This window comes from Eriocheir sinensis, chromosome 20 (assembly GCF_024679095.1).
Source record: "Eriocheir sinensis breed Jianghai 21 chromosome 20, ASM2467909v1, whole genome shotgun sequence".
Lineage (NCBI taxonomy): Eukaryota > Metazoa > Arthropoda > Malacostraca > Decapoda > Varunidae > Eriocheir > Eriocheir sinensis.
This window is the reverse complement of record NC_066528.1, coordinates 5,224,441-5,243,057: the sequence shown is the minus strand read 5'-3', so window position 1 is coordinate 5,243,057 and position 18,617 is coordinate 5,224,441. Positions and strand designations below refer to the sequence as shown.

Here is an 18,617-nt window from a genome sequence, read left to right as displayed (position 1 = left end):
CCCCAAAAAGTGATGGAAATGAACTCTATGGAATGTAAGGGAGGCAGAAAACAGTGTAAAAGCTGCCATTGTTTTTTAAGCTGGTAATAGTTGGCATTTCTTCGTGAGGGAGAGCTGGCAATACTGTTTTTCATGCCCAAGGCAAGGCTTAGGTAGTCTTACGCTTGACAAATTAAACGGATCAATGAAAACTTTCAAAATAATAGGAATATTAATAATATGACACACACACACACACACACACACACACACACACTAACATCCTTAGCACACACAGTAGCTAAATTAACAGTAGTAGCCTAGCACACTGACCCCCCATGACCTGACCTGACCTCTGCCGTGTGCATAACTAAACTCAATCCTTCCTGTCATCCCTGCCCTGTTGTGCCGTGTCCTCTGCCGCCCCGTGCTGCCCCGCGTCGCCCTGCCAGTGCCCCATCAGGACGTCATTGTCTCCAGTCACGCAGTCCAGCGAGTCACTGCTCTACCGCACGGCACTGACCCCAAGGACGTCCCGGTGAGTCAGTCCGTCTGTCAGTGAGGGACATAACCCCTGCCTGAGCTAACCCATCGCTGAGTCAGGCATTCATTATTTGTGTTATTTCAAGCCATAAGAGTAGCCTAGCATATGATGAGGAGGAGGCATCCATCAGTTTACTCAAGCATTATCTCAAGAGCATAATGTAACATAAGATAATAAGGAGTCTGCAAGAGGCTGATAGGCCAACACAAGGCAGCTCCTCACTATCCATGAACTCATCTAACCTCTTCTACCCGGCCCTCACACCACCAAAGCCTTATTAACACCCCTTACTAATTAAAGCTCTTCATACATTTGTAAGCCTCCATCAAGTCTCCTCACACCCTTCGCTTTTCTAGAGAATGCAGGTTTAAATGTTTGGGTCTGTCCTCGTATGACAAGTTTCTCACCCCTAAGAGATTGTAACCCTTTTCCATATACAAACACAGGTAAACACACACACATTGACCCCTCCTGACCTGTTGTAACCCTCCACAGATCCACAGCAGGGACGTAGCCACCCCTGCCAAGTCCCTGGACACAGCCCCAAGTGTTCCCTGGTGGGCCATACTCGCTGGGCTCCTCCTCCTCCTCCTCCTCCTCCTCACCCTGCTGCCGTGGAAGGTGAGGGAGAGAGAGAGGGACTTTGATCACTGTCCCAGGCATGGCCAGAGGAATGTTGATGATGAGGTTACCGTAGTATCTTTTTTTCTTTCCTACTAATTCCTCCACCTCGGAAAAACTGAGCTTGTCGTCCGTGACCACACCAGTGTTACCTTAGGCTGGGATTAAGTTCATGAAAGTGTTATTCTCTCTCTCTCTCTCTCTCTCTCTCTCTCTCTCTCTCTCTCTCTCTCTCTCTCTCTCTCTCTCTCTCTCTCACACACACACACACACACACACACACACACACACACACTTCTGGTCTGGGTCATCACTGTATCTATTCTTTCCAGTTTGTCTGAGGTACAAGTTGTTTCTGGCTGCCACAATGTCTTGGTGCTCCAGTAATATTTGTCTTCCATTCCAATACTTCTTAAATCTAAACCCAAGCTCTCTTATAACTTTCCATAAAGCTGTTCTGCCACCTTGAAAGTTTATTGGGGTTTCCTTGGCTTTCTGTAGCACAGTATTCATCATCATCATTTCCAGGAGATGGCCACGGCAGAAGAGCTTCCAACTTTCTCTATCCAGACACTCCCTCCTTGCCTGCTCAAAGCTTCTCAAAGATCTTTCCCCCCTCTCCCCAACGTACTCTTGCACCCTATCCCTCCATTTCACTGGAGGTCGTCCTCTAGCATTCCCTCCCTCTCTCTCACTCACATACACCCTTCTGGTCATCTTACTCTCCTCCATTCGCTTCATGTGGCCAAACCACTTTAAAGTCTGTAGCTTCACTTCTTCCACCACTCCACACTTCTTCCCTTCACCCCGTGACACATTCCAAAACGCTCGTACACACTTTCATTACTCGTTCCATCCATTCTACTCACACCACAAGCACTCCTCAAATAACTCATTTCCACTGCCTGCACTCTAGACCTCTGACTTTCATTCCAGGCCCACGTTTCACTTACATATGTGAGGGTTGGTACTATTATTGTATTTCTCAAATCCCTCTTTACCTCCATGCTCACACTTCTGCCATTCATGATTCGTCCCAAAGACCCTACCACCCTTCTTCCTTGCAATGCCCTTTCTCTTATCTCTCCCTCCATACCACCATGCTTACACATAACTGATCCAAGGTACTTAAACTCATTGACCTCCTCCATTTCTTCACCATTCAAAATTATTTTGCATTCTTTTTCACATTCAATTACCACTCTATATGGGCATACAAAATCTACAACCTCACTTCTACTTTGCTCACAAACCATCACTTTACTTTTGTTGACATTTACTTTCAGCTTTCTCCTGTTACAGACACTATCAAAAACACTGACCAAATTTTGTAGGCCAGTCTCACTTTCTGCAATGAGCACCGTGTCATCAGCAAACAGTACTGAATTCAGTACCCACTTCCTTCCCTCATCGAACAGTCTTACTCCAACTTCCCCAACTTTGCCCTTAATTTCTCTAATAACACCATCCATATAGATATTGAATAACCATGGTGACACCCTTGTCTTAAGGCCGGGTTCTAGCAGTATCATTACCATTATAATGTATAAGCGTCCAGTTCCATAATTTGATGATAAATGTAATATGTTTTGAAATTTCATCTTTCTTTAAACTTTCTATCAAGAAAATGTCTTTTTATTATTTTCATATTTTAGTAATTTTTAAAATGCTCTTTATCTATTTTTTCAAAAATATGCAAAAATATTTAACTTAAAAAGACATTTTCTCTTGATAGAAAGTTTAAAGAAAGATGAAATTTCAAAACTATATATTACACATTTTATCATCAAATCAAATTATGGAAATACATTATAACTTTTATCTCAAAATTCACTTGTTTCTCCAGTAATTTTGACACATGCAGATGCATCCTCATAGAAAGACTTTATTGCACTAAGTTTTTTCCCCACCCCATAGATTTTTAAAACATCCCACAATGCAATCCAATCGACTCTGTCATAGCTTTTTCCAAATGCATGAAGGCAGCGTATAATTTTTTTCCTTTTGCTATTATTTTTTTCTACTACCATCCTGAAGGCAAATATCTGATCCACACATCCCCTTCCCTTCCTGAAGCCTCCTTGCTCTTCACTGATTTTCTCTTCTGTAAGTCTTTGCACCCTCTCTATTACGACTTTTCCATATACCTTTCCGGGTATACTCAGGAGACTTATACCTCTATAGCTCCCACATTCCCCTCTCCTGCCCCTTCCCTTGTAAACTGGGCAAATGTTGGCTTTCATCCAGTCTGCTGGCACCCCCCCCCCCCCCTTCCCATGCTACCTCACATATCTTGACCATCCATTTCACGACTTCATCTCCTCCACACTTCAACATTTCTGCTGTGATTCCATCAATTCCTGCTGCCTTTCCATTTTTTAATCTTTTTATTGCCTGATTTGCTTGTTCATATGTTATAGTTCTTTCCTTATATACTCCTCCTCTGCCTCTACTCAAAACTGCTGCTGTTACAGCTGCTGGACGTCCATCCTCAAAATTCATTAAGTTTTTGAAATATTCTCTCCAGCTCTCCTTCACAGCTTCCCCGTCTTTCACCATCTTTCCATTCTCATCCATAACTTCATTTATTTTACTTGAGGAGATATTTTCTGCATTTCTTTCGTTTTTTCCTGTCTCCATATCTGTATTTATCCAGCTTTTCCTTAAAGTTATGCACACTCTTTGCCAATACTACATCCTCATTTGGTCTGTTCCAAACCTCCAGGTTTCTTTGCGGGAAGCTATATTTCTTTGTCTCTCAAGCATCTTCCCTTTCTCAATTGTGTTCCTGGTGTTTCTTCCTTCTCCTAGTAGTAACTAAGCCAACTAAGCTTGTTTTTGTGCTGTTAGAGATGGTGAGGCATCTCACAAAAGGTACCAGAGCCTTTGCACTCCTGCTAACCATGATCTTTACATTTTCGCCCGAAATTGTGCAAAATCTATTCTTCAACTTACCAAAACCACTTTCATCCATGGCAAATGTCAAAACCTTGTTTTTTCTAATTCTTCCCGTGACTTCTGGCACCTAGCCAAAAATATCTCCTCCAACTTCACTTCTTCGTCATTCCCTCCACTCCTTGACCCTGACGGCAGCACTGCCGTCTCATCGTCTCATCAGCTCTCCTCCTCATACAGATAGTCTTCTACCTCTCAAATTCCGCCGCTATGTTGCCTCTCTTTCTATCTTCTATCGATATTTTCATGCTGACTGCTCTTCTGAACTTTCTAACTGCATGCCTCCCACCCTCCCATGGCCCCTGCTGCACACGACTTTCTACTTATGCTCATCCCTATACTGTCCAAACCCCTTATGCAAGAGTCAACCAGCATCTTCACTCTTTCATCCCTCACGCTGGTAAACTCTGGAACAATCTTCCTTCATCTGTATTTCCTCCTGCCTATGACTTGAACTCTTTCAAGAGGAGGGTATCAGGACACCTCTCCTCCCGAAATTGACCTCTCTTTTTGGACACTCCTTTGACTTCTATTCAGGAGCAGTGAGTAGCGGGCTTTTTTTTTTTTTTCTTTACGCCCTTGAACTGTCTCCTTAGTTGTAAAAAAAAATAAAAAATCTGTCTCTAAGGCTGAACTCATTATTCAAACTTTCTGTAACAACTCCACTCTGGATGATTCTGGGCATATTCCTCCTACTCATCCCCCCTCTGACTCCTTTATGCTTGTTATTAAGATTCTTGGGAATGATGTTTTCTATGCCTCTCTGGCCTCAACTCTCAGAAGGCTTATGGACCTGATGGAGTGACTTCTGTTGTCCTTAAAAACTGTGCCTCCGTGCTGACACCCTGCCTGGTCAAACTTTTTTGTCTCTGCCTATTAACATCTACCTTTCCTTCCTGATGGAAGTACGCCTTCATACAGCCTGTGCCTAAGAAGGGTGACCGTTACAATCCCTCAAACTACCGCCCTATAGCTTTACTTTCCTGTCTATCTAAAGCTCTTGAATCAATCCTAAAGCACCTTTCCACTTCTAACCTTCTATCTGATCGCCAGTATGGGTTCCGCAAGGGGCATTCTACTGGCGATCTTCTTGCTCTCTTAACCGACTCCTGGTCATCCTCTCTTAGCCGTTTCGGTGAAACTTTTTTCAGTTGTGCTGGACATATCGAATGCCTTCGATAGAGTCTGGCACAAGTCTTTGCTTTCTAAGCTGCCCTCTTTCGGATTCTATCCCTCTCTCTGTTCCTTTATCTCCAGTTTCCTTTCTGGCCGTTCTATCTCAGCTGTGGTAGATGGTCACTGTTCTTCCCCTAAACCTATCAACAGTGGTGTTCCACAGGGCTCTGTCTTATCACCCACTCCCTTCCTGTTATTCATCAATGATCTTCTTTCCTTAACAAACTGTCCTGTCCACTCATACGCTGATGACTCCACTCTGCATTATTCAACTTCTTTCAACAGAAGACCCTCTCAACAGGAATTACATGACTCCAGGCTGGAGGCTGCAGAACGCTTAACCTCAGACCTTGCTAGCATTTCCCATTGGGGTAAAATAAATCTTGTGTCCTTCAATGCCTCAAAAACCCAATTTCCCCACCTATCAAGTCGACACAATCTTCCAAACACCTATCCCCTATTCTTCAACAACACCCAGCTGTCACCTTCTTCAACACTAAATATCCTCGGTCTATCCATAACTCAAAATCTGACCTGGAAACTTCACATCTCCTCTCTTACTAAATCAGCTTCCTTGAGGTTGGGCGTTCTGTATCGTCTCCGCCAGTTCTTCTCCCACGCACAGTTGCTGTCCATATACAGGGGCCTTGTCCGCCCTCGTATGGAGTTTGCATCTCACGTGTGGGGGGGCTCCACTCACACAGCTCTCTTAGACAGAGTGAAGGCTAAGGCTCTTCATATCACAGCTCTCCTCTTACTGATAGTCTTCTACCTCTTAAATTCTTCTATCGATATTTCCACGCTGACTGCTCTTCTGAACCTGCTAACTGCATGCCTCCCCCCCTCCCACGGCCTCGCCACGCGACTTTCTACTCAGGCTCATCCCTATACTGTCCAAACCCCTTATGCAAGAGTTAACCAGCATCTTCACTCTTTCATCCCTCACGCTGGTAATCTCTGGAACAATCTTCCTTCATCTGTTTTTCCTCCTGCCTACGACTTGAACTCTTTCAAGAGGAGGGTATCGGGACACCTCTCCTCCCGAAATTGACTTCTCTTTTGGCTACTCCTCTGTACTCTTTTTAGGAACAGTGAGCAGCGGGCTTTGTTTTTCATCATTTTTTTTTTCTTATGCCCATGAACTGTCTTCTTTGCTGTAAAAAAAAAAAAAAAAAAAATCCTCATTGTCTACTTCTTCCATTTTAATCAATAATTTATGAGGCGGTGGCTGAATGGATAGCGAGACGGCCTCGTGTTCAGGAGGACGCGAGTTCAATCCCCGCCCGGTGCCACCAAGCTGGGATTTTTCAGCCGCCGCCGAGTGGCCTAAAACTACCCACATGCTGTCCAGAAGACCACCTATCAACCTGGACTCTAGATTCTAGGATTAAAGATGAGCTCTGGGAGGGCAGCATGAGCCAATGCAAGATGGCGCCACTATAAACACTCGCCTGCGCCAGAACGGGCTGGGCCGACCATCAGGCTCCACGGTAAAGAAGCCTTGGACCGACCATCAGGATCCACCGAGAAGAAGCCTACCGGCGCAATAGGCCGTGACGTAAAAAAGAAAAAAAAAGTCTCCCCTTTCTCTTCCTTGTTCCAGTGTTGGCAGGTCCATTTCCTTTAATCTTTCTTCATATGACAATCCCTCCAGTTCTGGAACCATTTTCGTTGCAATCCTTTGTGTTCTTTCTAGTTTTTTTATGTGTTTCTTCTTATGGGGAGACCACACCGCCTCCACAATTTTGTTTTGTTTTTACAACAAAGGAGGCAGCTCAAGGGCACAAAAAAAAGAAAACAATAATAAAAAAACCCGCTACTCGCTGCTCCCACAAAAAGAATCAAAAGAGGTGTCCAAAAGCAAGGTCAATTTCGGGAGGAGAGATGTCCTGATACCCTCCTCTTGAAAGAGTTCAAGTCGTAGGCAGGAGGAAATACAGATGAAGGAAGATTGTTCCAGAGTTTACCGGCGTGAGGGATGAAAGAGTGAAGATGCTGGTTAACTCTTGCATAAGGGGTTTGGACAGTATAGGGATGAGCATGAGTAGAAAGTCGTGTGCAGCGGGGCCGCGGGAGGGGGGGAGGCATGCAGTTAGCAAGTTCAGAAGAACAGTCAGCGTGGAAATATCGATAGAAGATAGAAAGAGAGGCAACATCGCAACGGAATTTAAGAGGTAGAAGACTATCAGTAGGAGGAGGAGAGCTGATGAGACGAAGAGCCTTAGCCTCCACTCTGTCCAGAAGAGCTGTGTGAGTGGAGCCCCCCCACACATGAGATGCATACTCCATACGAGGGTGGACAAGGCCCCTGTATATGGATAGCAACTGTGCGGGGGAGAAGAACTGGCGGAGACGATACAGAACGCCCAACCCCGAGGAAGCTGATTTAGCGAGAGAGGAGATGTGAAGTTTCCAGTTGAGATTTTGAGTAAAGGAAAGACCGAGGATGTTTAATGTTGAAGAAGCTGAGTGTTGTCGAAGAATAGGGGATAAGTGTTTGGAAGATTGTGTCGAGTTGATAGGTGGAGAAATTGAGTTTTTGAGGCATTGAAGGACACAAGGTTCCTTCAGCCCCAATCGGAAATGATAGCAAGGTCTGAGGTTAAGCGTTCTGCAGCCTCCAGTCTGGAGTCGTGTATATGCATATTCCAATTTTGGTCTAATCATAGTGGTTATATTCTTTTCCATCATATCCTTATCCTTGTAGTGGAATGCTAATCCTATATTTCTTACCATTCTATTCATATCTCTGAATACCCTATTAACATGACTCTCAGGCTGTTGATTATCTTGTATTGTCACTCCCAGATCTCTCTCTTCTTGAACTTTTTTTTAATATTTCTCCATCTCCCATTCTGTATGTTCATTTTGGTCTCCCTTCACTCTTTTCCCATTTCCATTACATGACATTTATTCACATTGAATTCCATCTCCCATTTCATACTCCAGTCCCAGATCTTATTCAGGTCCTCTTGCGAAATTTCAGTCTTTACTGTTTCTTATATGTCTCAGCAATTTCCCAATGTCTGCAAACAGGCTCATGTAACTGCTTACTTTCTCCGGCATAACATTATATATACCAGGAAAAGTATTGGTGCCAATACTGATCCTTGAGGCACTCCACTCTCTACAATTATCCTTTCCGATTTCATGTCCTTTACCACTGTGTGTATTTAGGAAATTGGGTAGCCAAACTATTTTTTGTGGTAGATTCTGGTGTTTATTTAAGAAATTGGGTAGCCAAACTATTTTTTGTGGTAGATTCTGGTGTTTATTTAAGAAATTGGGTAGCCAAACTATTTTTTGTGGTAGATTCTGGTGTTTATTTAAGAAATTGGGTAGCCAAACTATTTTTTGTGGTAGATTTTGGTGTTTATTTAAGAAATTGGGTAGCCAAACTATTTTTTGTGGTAGATTCTGGTGTGTATTTAAGAAATTGGGTAGCCAAACTATTTTTTGTGGTAGATTTTGGTGTGTATTTAAGTAATCAGGTAGCCAAACTATTTTTTGTGGTAGATTTTGGTGTGTATTTAAGTAATCAGGTAGCCAAACTATTTTTTGTGGTAGATTTTGGTGTGTATTTAAGTAATCAGGTAGCCAAACTATTTTTTGTGGTAGATTTTGGTGTGTATTTAAGTAATCAGGTAGCCAAACTATTTTTTGTGGTAGATTTTGGTGTGTATTTAAGTAATCAGGTAGCCAAACTATTTTTTGTGGTAGATTTTGGTGTTTATTTAAGTAATCAGGTAGCCAAACTATTTTTTGTGGTAGATTTTGGTGTTTATTTAAGTAATCAGGTAGCCAAACTATTTTTTGTGGTAGATTTTGGTGTTTATTTAAGTAATCAGGTAGCCAAACTATTTTTTGTGGTAGATTTTGGTGTTTATTTAAGTAATCAGGTAGCCAAACTATTTTTTGTGGTAGATTTTGGTGTTTATTTAAGTAATCAGGTAGCCAAACTCAGGCAGCTGTTTCTGGCGCCAAACACCAGCTTATTTCAACATCCTCCCCACTATCCTAAACCTCTGTCTGAATACACTGCAGCCCAAAAAATCTAACCTAACTCACCCTGGCATGAATAACCTAACAGGGGGCCTTGTCACCCCCCCCCCCCTGTCTTCACATATCATCTGAGAAAGGGGAATAAATTTAAGCTAACCTAAGCTAATGTAGCCCCAGACATTTAAGACTATGGGCCGCTTCACAGTCACTTTGTTTGTTTTGATCGTTACCAATGGCCGCTATAGTATTTCCGTGTCAAACTGGCCGATGGGGTGGTAGTGGCGGCTGCGGGGTTAGCCTGGCCCAGCACCTTGGCACACACTCTCAACACCTCTCGCTTCCCCTGCTGCCGCCACTCCCCTGTAGGCCAGTTTCACGTGGAACACTGTAGCGTTGATCGCCGCCATTGGTAGCGATCAAAACAAACAAAGTGACTGTGAAAGCGGCCCCATGGACACAACTCTTCTTCTTCTTCCACAGGTGTCGGGTTCCTGCACAGGTGAACCAAGATGGAGTCATGGCTTTGGGGCGGCTTGCTAAACAGGTACGTGTGTATGTGTGTGTGTGTGTGTGTGTGTGTGTGTGTGTGTGTTTACCTGTTGTGTAAGAAAGTGAAGGCTTTCAGGTTTATTTTACCCACACACACACACACAAAAAAAAAATGGACATATAAAATGGGAGATGGTGAAATATTAAAGAAAGTACATGAAGAGAAAGATCTGGGAGTAATAATGCAAGATAACAAACAGCCTGAGTCTGAGAGTCATGGTAATCTGATATTCGGTGATTTGTATAACATGGTGAGAAATATAGGAATAGCATTCCACTACATGGATAAGGATATGATGAAAAAATTCATTACCACTGTGATCAGACCAAAATTGGAACATGCGGAGGCAGTGTGGTCTCCCCATAAGAAGAAACAAAGAAACTAGAAAGAACACAAAGGATGGCAACAAAAATGGTTCCAGAGCTGGAGGGATTGACATATGAGGAAAGACTTGGCAACACTAGAACAAAGAAGAGAAAGGGGAGACCTAATACAAATCTATAGACTGTTGAGCAAAATGGAAGAAGTAGATAACGGTGAGTTACTACTGAGAGAAGGAATTACCACCAGGAACACAAGAGGACATCGTAGAAAATTGAGGAAGGGAAGATGCTTGAGAGACAAAGAAATATAGCTTCCCACAAAGAAATAAAGAGGTTTGGAACAGACTAAGTGAGGATGTAGTATCGGCGAGGAGTGTGCAAAGCTTTAAGGAAAAGTTGGACAAATATAAATACGGAGACAGGACCACACGAGCGTAAAGCCCAGGCCCTGTAAAACTACAAATAGGTAAATACAACTAGGTAAATACATACACTTAACTTCCGCTGACCCACACTGCCAGCTGAAAACATCTAAACTAACCCGAACGTGAACATAATTTACCTAATACACTTTATTTATTTATTTATGTATTATTATTATTTTTCCCTAACACTTAACCTCTTGACTGTGGATTTCCTACAGTCCGACCTCACCAAGCTACAGGAATGGAACAAAAAGTGTCTACGGCTACAATTCAGTCAAGAAAAATGTCGTCCTGCACCTTGGGAGGGGATATCCAGCACACCAATACCACATGGAAAACACTCCACTATCCACCACAGAGACAGACCTGGGACTATTATGTTACCAGGCTACCAGTGAAGGGATATCCAGCACACCAATGCCACATGGAAAACACTCCACTATCCACCACAGAGACAGACCTGGGACTATTATGTTACCAGGCTACCAGTGAATGTATATCCAGCACACCAATGCCACATGGAAAACACTCCACTATCCACCACAGAGACAGACCTGGGACTATTATGTTACCAGGCTACCAGTGAAGGGATATCCAGCACACCAATGCCACATGGAAAACACTCCACTATCCACCACAGAGACAGACCTGGGACTATTATGTTACCAGGCTACCAGTGAAGGGATATCCAGCACACCAATGCCACATGGAAAACACTCCACTATCCACCACAGAGGCAGACCTGGGACTATTATGTTACCAGGCTACCAGTGAAGGGATATCCAGCACACCAATGACACATGGGAAACACTCCACTATCCACCACAGAGACAGACCTGGGACTATTATGTTACCAGGCTACCAGTGAAGGGATATCCAGCACACCAATGCCACATGGAAAACACTCCACTATCCACCACAGAGACAGACCTGGGACTATTATGTTACCAGGCTACCAGTGAAGGGATATCCAGCACACCAATGACACATGGGAAACACTCCACTACCCACCACAGAGACAGACCTGGGACTATTATGTTACCAGGCTACCAGTGAAGGCAAAGTCCCTGACAATCGCAGCGGATGGGTTAACTTTGGTTGGCTACACCGCATGCCAAAAACTTTTAAACTAACTTAACGTAACCTATCGAACAGACTTCCTTGACTCCCCCATCGTTTTCGCATTTATTATTTTTTTTTATTTGTTATTTGTACGCCTTAGCCCACAGTGCTGTTAGGCTTTCTTTTTTATGGGCCTGGTGGTCGGTCCGAGCCCATCTTGGCACAGGCAAGTGTTTATAGTGGGGCCATCTATTCTCAATTAAAATCTATTCTCGATCCTCTTTGTTTTCTAATTTAATCTGAGCATACTGAATTAACCCGTCCACTGTGGTTGGCAAGGATTTTGCCCTCACTTGTAGCCTGGTAATATACAGTCCCAGGTCTTTCTCTGGCTCTGTGGTGGATAGTGGAGTGTTTCCCATGTGGTATTTGTGTGCTGGATATCCCTCCACTGGTAGCCTGGTAACATATTATGGGCCCAGGTCTTTCCCTGGCTCTGTGGTGGATAGTGGAGTGTTTCCCATGTGGTATTGGTGTGCTGGATATCCCTTCACTGGTAGCCTGGTAACATATGGTCCCAGGTCTTACTATGGCTCTGTGGTGGATAGTTGAGTGTTTCCCATGTGGTATTGGTGTGCTGGATATCCCTTGTAACATATGGTCCCAGGTCTTACTATGGCTCTGTGGTGGATAGTTGAGTGTTTCCCATGTGGTATTGGTGTGCTGGATATCCCCTCCCAAGGTGCAGGACTTTACATTTTTCTTCATTGAATTGTAGCAGACAGTTTTGGTCCATTCCTGTAGCTTGGTGAGGTATTCTGGTAGGAAATCCCCAGTCAAGGGGTCACACTGCCCTAACCTAACGTAACCTCCTTAATGGGAAACTTTGAACCCCACGACCCCTCGTTTCCACACTTAATCTGAGCATGCCAAATTAAATCAAACTAACTTAACCTAACGTAACCTAATGTAACCTGACTAATGTCTTTTTTTGTTCGCCCCTTCAACTCGCCCTATTTTCACATTTCATCTCAGGCCTGTACTTTTGGCAGCTTTTGGGGGGGCTAGAGGGCATCATACGCATCTCTCTCTCTCTCTCTCTCTCTCTCTCTCTCTCTCTCTCTCTCTCTCTCTCTCTCTCTCTCTCTCTCTCTCTCTCTCTCTCTCTCTCTCTCTCTCTCACCAAAAAAAAATAAAGTCCCCACATCCACAGGTCAGATGAGCCACAACGTGCGCAGGTCACAACAGGTCACCACATGCAGGTCGGAGGTCACACAGCCACCGTCCATGACCTGACCCCTAAGAGTGGATACCAGCTGTCTGGAGTGGACACAGAAGTGGATTCCTTACAGCATCGGGACTCCTGTAAGAGGAGACATAGGAAGCATAGCTGTGGAGGAGGAGGAGGAAGGGTTAGTAGAGGCATGTAAGAAAAGAAAGACAAAATAAGAAAATGAGAGAGAGAGAGAGAGAGAGATACTTACACACTTTATATATATATATATATATATATATATATATATATATATATATATATATATATATATATAAATATATATATATATATATATATATATATATATATATATATATATATATATATATATATATTAATTTACTTATTTATTATTTTTAACTATTTCATATTTAGAATTATTTCCTTCTTCCCTCCCTTTCCTCCTCCTCCTCTTTATATTTTTTCTTTCCTTATAATATAAATTTTCTTTTCTTCTTCAACCTCCCCCTTCCTTTACCGTCCTTCCCTCCCCTCCCTTCACCCATCCCCCAACCCCCCTCCTAACCCCTCCCTTACCCCATAGGTCAAGATCTCGGTCACCCTCGGAGTCTCGTCACTGGCAACTTCCCGAGGAGCTGCGTCTGTGCGTCACACTCCACCTCCAAGCTAACCCAGGACTGTCCCAGGCTGAGCTGCATGACATCCTATACTAAGATCGAACCCGCCTGCAACCTCAAGATCAAGTACGGGTCACCCAAGCCTAGGAGACAGAGTAGCCCTCGCCGATCTAAGAGGTGGGTGATTGCGGCTGATTGGGGTCTGAAGAGGCTGTTTTTAGGGGCGAGAGGGCAGGGATAAGACTGTAAGGTTACTATCAGTGCTGAGAGACAAAAAATGTGAAGGGTAATTTTTGGGGCTGATTTCGGTGCCTGAGGGGGCTGAAAGGAGTAGAGGGGAAGGAAAGGGGCTGAGAAGGAGTCGTCAGGTCGCTATGGGTTTAAGAACGGGCTGGTTTGGGGCTTTTTAGGGGGCTGATTTCGGGCTGCGAGTGTAAGGCCGCGGGCACACAGAAAGTGAGAAAGCTAGCGAGAGCTGCAAGGCGAGTTTCTGTGGCCATACTCACTCTGGAATAGCTTAAGTTAGGTTAGCATTTTTTTTTTTAATTATTATTTTGGTGTAATGTCTCTCATGCATCTTCCTTTTCTCTCTCTCTCTCTCTCTCTCTCTCTCTCTCTCTCTCTCTCTCTCTCTCTCTCTCTCTCTCTCTCTCTCTCTCTCTCTCTCTCTCTCTCTCTCTCTCTCTCTCTCTCTCTCTCTCTCTCTCTCTCTTTTACATCTAAGGATGCGGCTCAAGGGCAACAAAAAGATTACAAAAAAGCCCGCTACTCGCCGCTTCCACAAAAGTAAAAAGTACAGGGTAGCCAAAAGAGAGGTCAATTTCGGGTGGAAAGGTGTCTTGATACACTTCTTGAAAGAGGTCAAGTCCTAGGCAGGAGGAAATACAGAAGAAGGAAGGCTATTCCAGAGTTTACCAGTGAAGGGGGATGAAAGAATGGAGATGCTGGTTAACTCTTGCATAAGGGGACTCGTTATCTACTTCTTCCATTTTATTTCACAATTCGTACATTAGTATTAGTATTAGGCATTTACCTAGTGTACCTAGTTGTGAAATACAGGAAAAGAGCCGTATTAGGCTCGTGCTGTCCCGTCTCTATAACGCTTATTATCCAGTTTGGCTTTAAATTCATGAATCGTTTTTGCACGCACAGTCTCCTCGTCGAGTCCGTTCCATGTTGTTGTGCTTCTGTATGGAAAACTGTATTTATTGACGTCTCTCCTACAGTCGCTCTTCTTCAATTTCTTACTATTCCCTCTTGTCACACTTCTGTCACATACCACTAAATCTTCCGTCCAATTTCTCCAATCCCTCTTGTATCCTGTATTAGTTCCCCTCTCTCCTTCTCTCCAGTGTTGTAAGTCCCAATTTCTCCAGTCTTTCTTCATAACCCCCCGGTCCCACAGAGCCCGAATCGGTCCCGAATTTGAAATTTTCAAATTCGGGTTGAATTCGGCTAGCTTCGGGAGCTTCGTAGTACTTCGTGAATCAAATCAGCGTCAATTCGGGTTCAAAAACACTTCGGGAGAAAAATTTCAACGTGCGCAAATTTTCCCCCCAAATTCAGAAGCCGTCCCGAATTGATAAGAAATCGGCGTGTTTCTGTGTACTTCATAGTACTTCATAGTGTTTCGGTGTACTTCATAGTACTTCATAGTGTTTCGGTGTACTTCATAGTACTTCATAGTGTTTCGGTGTACTTCATAGTACTTCATAGTGTTTTGGTGTACTTCATAGTACTTCATAGTGTTTTGGTGTACTTCATAGTGTTTCGGTGTACTTCATAGTACTTCATAGTGTTTCGGTGTACTTCATAGTACTTCATAGTGTTTTGGTGTACTTCATAGTACTTCATAGTGTTTTGGTGTACTTCATAGTGTTTCGGTGTACTTCATAGTGTTTTGGTGTACTTCATAGTGTTTCGGTGTACTTCATAGTACTTCATAGTGTTTCGGTGTACTTCATAGTACTTCATAGTGTTTCGGTGTACTTCATAGTGTTTCATAGTGTTTTGGTGTACTTCATAGTGTTTCGGTGTACTTTATAGTGTTTCATAGTGTTTTGGTGTACTTCATAGTGTTTCATAGTGTTTTGGTGTACTTCATAGTGTTTCATAGTGTTTTGGTGTACTTCATAGTGTTTCATAGTGTTTTGGTGTACTTCATAGTGTTTCATAGTGTTTCGGTGTACTTCATAGTGTTTCATAGTGTTTCGGTGTACTTCATAGTGTTTTGGTGTACTTCATAGTGTTTTGGTGTACTTCATAGTGTTTCATAGTGTTTTGGTGTACTTCATAGTGTTTCATAGTGTTTCGGTGTACTTCATAGTGTTTCATAGTGTTTCGGTGTACTTCATAGTGTTTCGGTGTACTTCATAGTGTTTTGGTGTACTTCATAGTGTTTCATAGTGTTTTGGTGTACTTCATAGTGTTTCATAGTGTTTCGGTGTACTTCATAGTGTTTCATAGTGTTTCGGTGTACTTCATAGTGTTTTGGTGTACTTCATAGTGTTTCATAGTGTTTTGGTGTACTTCATAGTGTTTCATAGTGTTTTGGTGTACTTCATAGTACTTCATAGTGTTTCATAGTGTTTTGGTGTACTTCATAGTGTTTCATAGTGTTTTGGTGTACTTCATAGTACTTCATAGTGTTTTGGTGTACTTCATAGTGTTTCATAGTGTTTTGGTGTACTTCATAGTACTTCATAGTGTTTTGGTGTACTTCATAGTGTTTCATAGTGTTTTGGTGTACTTCATAGTGTTTCATAGTGTTTCGGTGTACTTCATAGTGTTTCATAGTGTTTCGGTGTACTTCATAGTGTTTCGGTGTACTTCATAGTGTTTTGGTGTACTTCATAGTGTTTCATAGTGTTTTGGTGTACTTCATAGTGTTTCATAGTGTTTCGGTGTACTTCATAGTGTTTTGGTGTACTTCATAGTGTTTCATAGTGTTTTGGTGTACTTCATAGTACTTCATAGTGTTTTGGTGTACTTCATAGTGTTTCATAGTGTTTTGGTGTACTTCATAGTACTTCATAGTGTTTTGGTGTACTTCATAGTGTTTCATAGTGTTTTGGTGTACTTCATAGTACTTCATAGTGTTTTGGTGTACTTCATAGTACTTCATAGTGTTTTGGTGTACTTCATAGTGTTTTGGTGTACTTCATAGTGTTTTGGTGTACTTCATAGTGTTTTGGTGTACTTCATAGTACTTCATAGTGTTTTGGTGTACTTCATAGTGTTTCATAGTGTTTTGGTGTACTTCATAGTGTTTCATAGTGTTTCGGTGTACTTCATAGTGTTTCATAGTGTTTTGGTGTACTTCATAGTGTTTCGGTGTACTTCATAGTACTTCATAGTGTTTTGGTGTACTTCATAGTACTTCATAGTGTTTTGGTGTACTTCATAGTACTTCATAGTGTTTCGGTGTACTTCAGAGTGTTTTGGTGTACTTCATAGTTTTTTGGTGTACTTCATAGTGTTTTTGTGTACTTCATAGTGTTTTGGTGTACTTCATAGTACTTCATAGTGTTTTGGTGTACTTCATAGTACTTCATAGTGTTTTGGTGTACTTCATAGTACTTCATAGTGTTTTGGTGTACTTCATAGTGTTTTGGTGTACTTCATAGTGTTTCGGTGTACTTCATAGTGTTTTGGTGTACTTCATAGTACTTCATAGTGTTTTGGTGTACTTCATAGTGTTTTGGTGTACTTCATAGTCATTAGGTGTCCTTAATAGTGATTAGGTGTACTTCATAGTACTTCATAGTGTTTTGGTGTACTTCATAGTGTTTTGGTGTACTTCATAGTGTTTCGGTGTACTTCATAGTGTTTTGGTGTACTTCATAGTACTTCATAGTGTTTTGGTGTACTTCATAGTACTTCATAGTGTTTCGGTGTACTTCATAGTACTTCATAGTGTTTTGGTGTACTTCATAGTGTTTCGGTGTACTTCATAGTACTTCATAGTGTTTTGGTGTACTTCATAGTGTTTTGGTGTACTTCATAGTACTTCATAGTGTTTTGGTGTACTTCATAGTGTTTCGGTGTACTTCATAGTGTTTTGGTGTACTTCATAGTGGTTTGGTGTACTTCATAGTACTTCATAGTGTTTTGGTGTACTTCATAGTACTTCATAGTGTTTTGGTGTACTTCATAGTACTTCATAGTGTTTTGGTGTACTTCATAGTACTTCATAGTGTTTTGGTGTACTTCATAGTACTTCATAGTGTTTTGGTGTACTTCATAGTACTTCATAGTGTTTTGGTGTACTTCATAGTACTTCATAGTGTTTTGGTGTACTTCATAGTACTTCATAGTGTTTTGGTGTACTTCATAGTGTTTTGGTGTACTTCATAGTACTTCATAGTGTTTTGGTGTACTTCATAGTGTTTCGGTGTACTTCATAGTACTTCATAGTGTTTTGGTGTACTTCATAGTGTTTTGGTGTACTTCATAGTACTTCATAGTGTTTTGGTGTACTTCATAGTATTTCGTAGTGTTTTGGTGTACTTCATAGTACTTCATAGTGTTTTGGTGTACTTCATAGTACTTCATAGTGTTTTGGTGTACTTCATAGTGTTTTGGTGTACTTCATAGTACTTCATAGTGTTTTGGTGTACTTCATAGTATTTCGTAGTGTTTTGGTGTACTTCGTAGTAGTCAATTCGGCGTAGTTAGGGAGAGAAACAGGCCCCAATTCCGTGTACTTCTCTCCCCGAAGCACCCCAAGTCACGCCGAAGTACCCCGAGCTACCCCCGATTTACACCGAAGGACTACGAATTGTATCTCTAAGCAGCCGAATTTTCGTCCCGAAGTACGCCGATTAACACCGAACAACGACGGAACTACTAGGAAGTGCATCCCGAAACACCCAAGCTTACCGAAGTACTACAAAGTCGGGTAAGGTGGGGTAAGATGCCCCCCTGGGGTGAAAGGCCCCCCTTGGTTTTGTCTTTCTTTCTTTCTTTTCTCAAGCAGTCACATGATCAAGCAGGCAATGCCAACTCTCTGTGCTCACAGGAACTACTGGACTAAACAATGGACAGTTGCTCTGGCCACAAGGGGACATTTCTTCTTTTTGACTAATTTCTCGTAAGTTTTCAGTGATTTTAATGATACCTAATTA

At 42.3% G+C, this 18,617-nt stretch overlaps 1 long non-coding RNA gene across 2 annotated transcripts; it reads left to right on the top strand.

Annotated features, from left to right (window-relative positions):
- The first annotated feature begins 434 nt into the window (after positions 1-434).
- On the top strand, positions 435-18,354 carry LOC127001104 (uncharacterized). 2 transcript variants are annotated; one of them, XR_007754721.1, is made up of 6 exons: positions 435-517; positions 1,019-1,144; positions 9,758-9,821; positions 12,851-13,002; positions 13,458-15,294; positions 17,235-18,354. It is a non-coding gene; the product is annotated as an uncharacterized LOC127001104 (long non-coding RNA). The 2 variants fall into 2 exon arrangements; XR_007754719.1 differs by lacking the exon at positions 17,235-18,354 and having other exon boundaries at positions 13,458-15,486.
- The last annotated feature ends 263 nt before the right edge of the window (positions 18,355-18,617 follow it).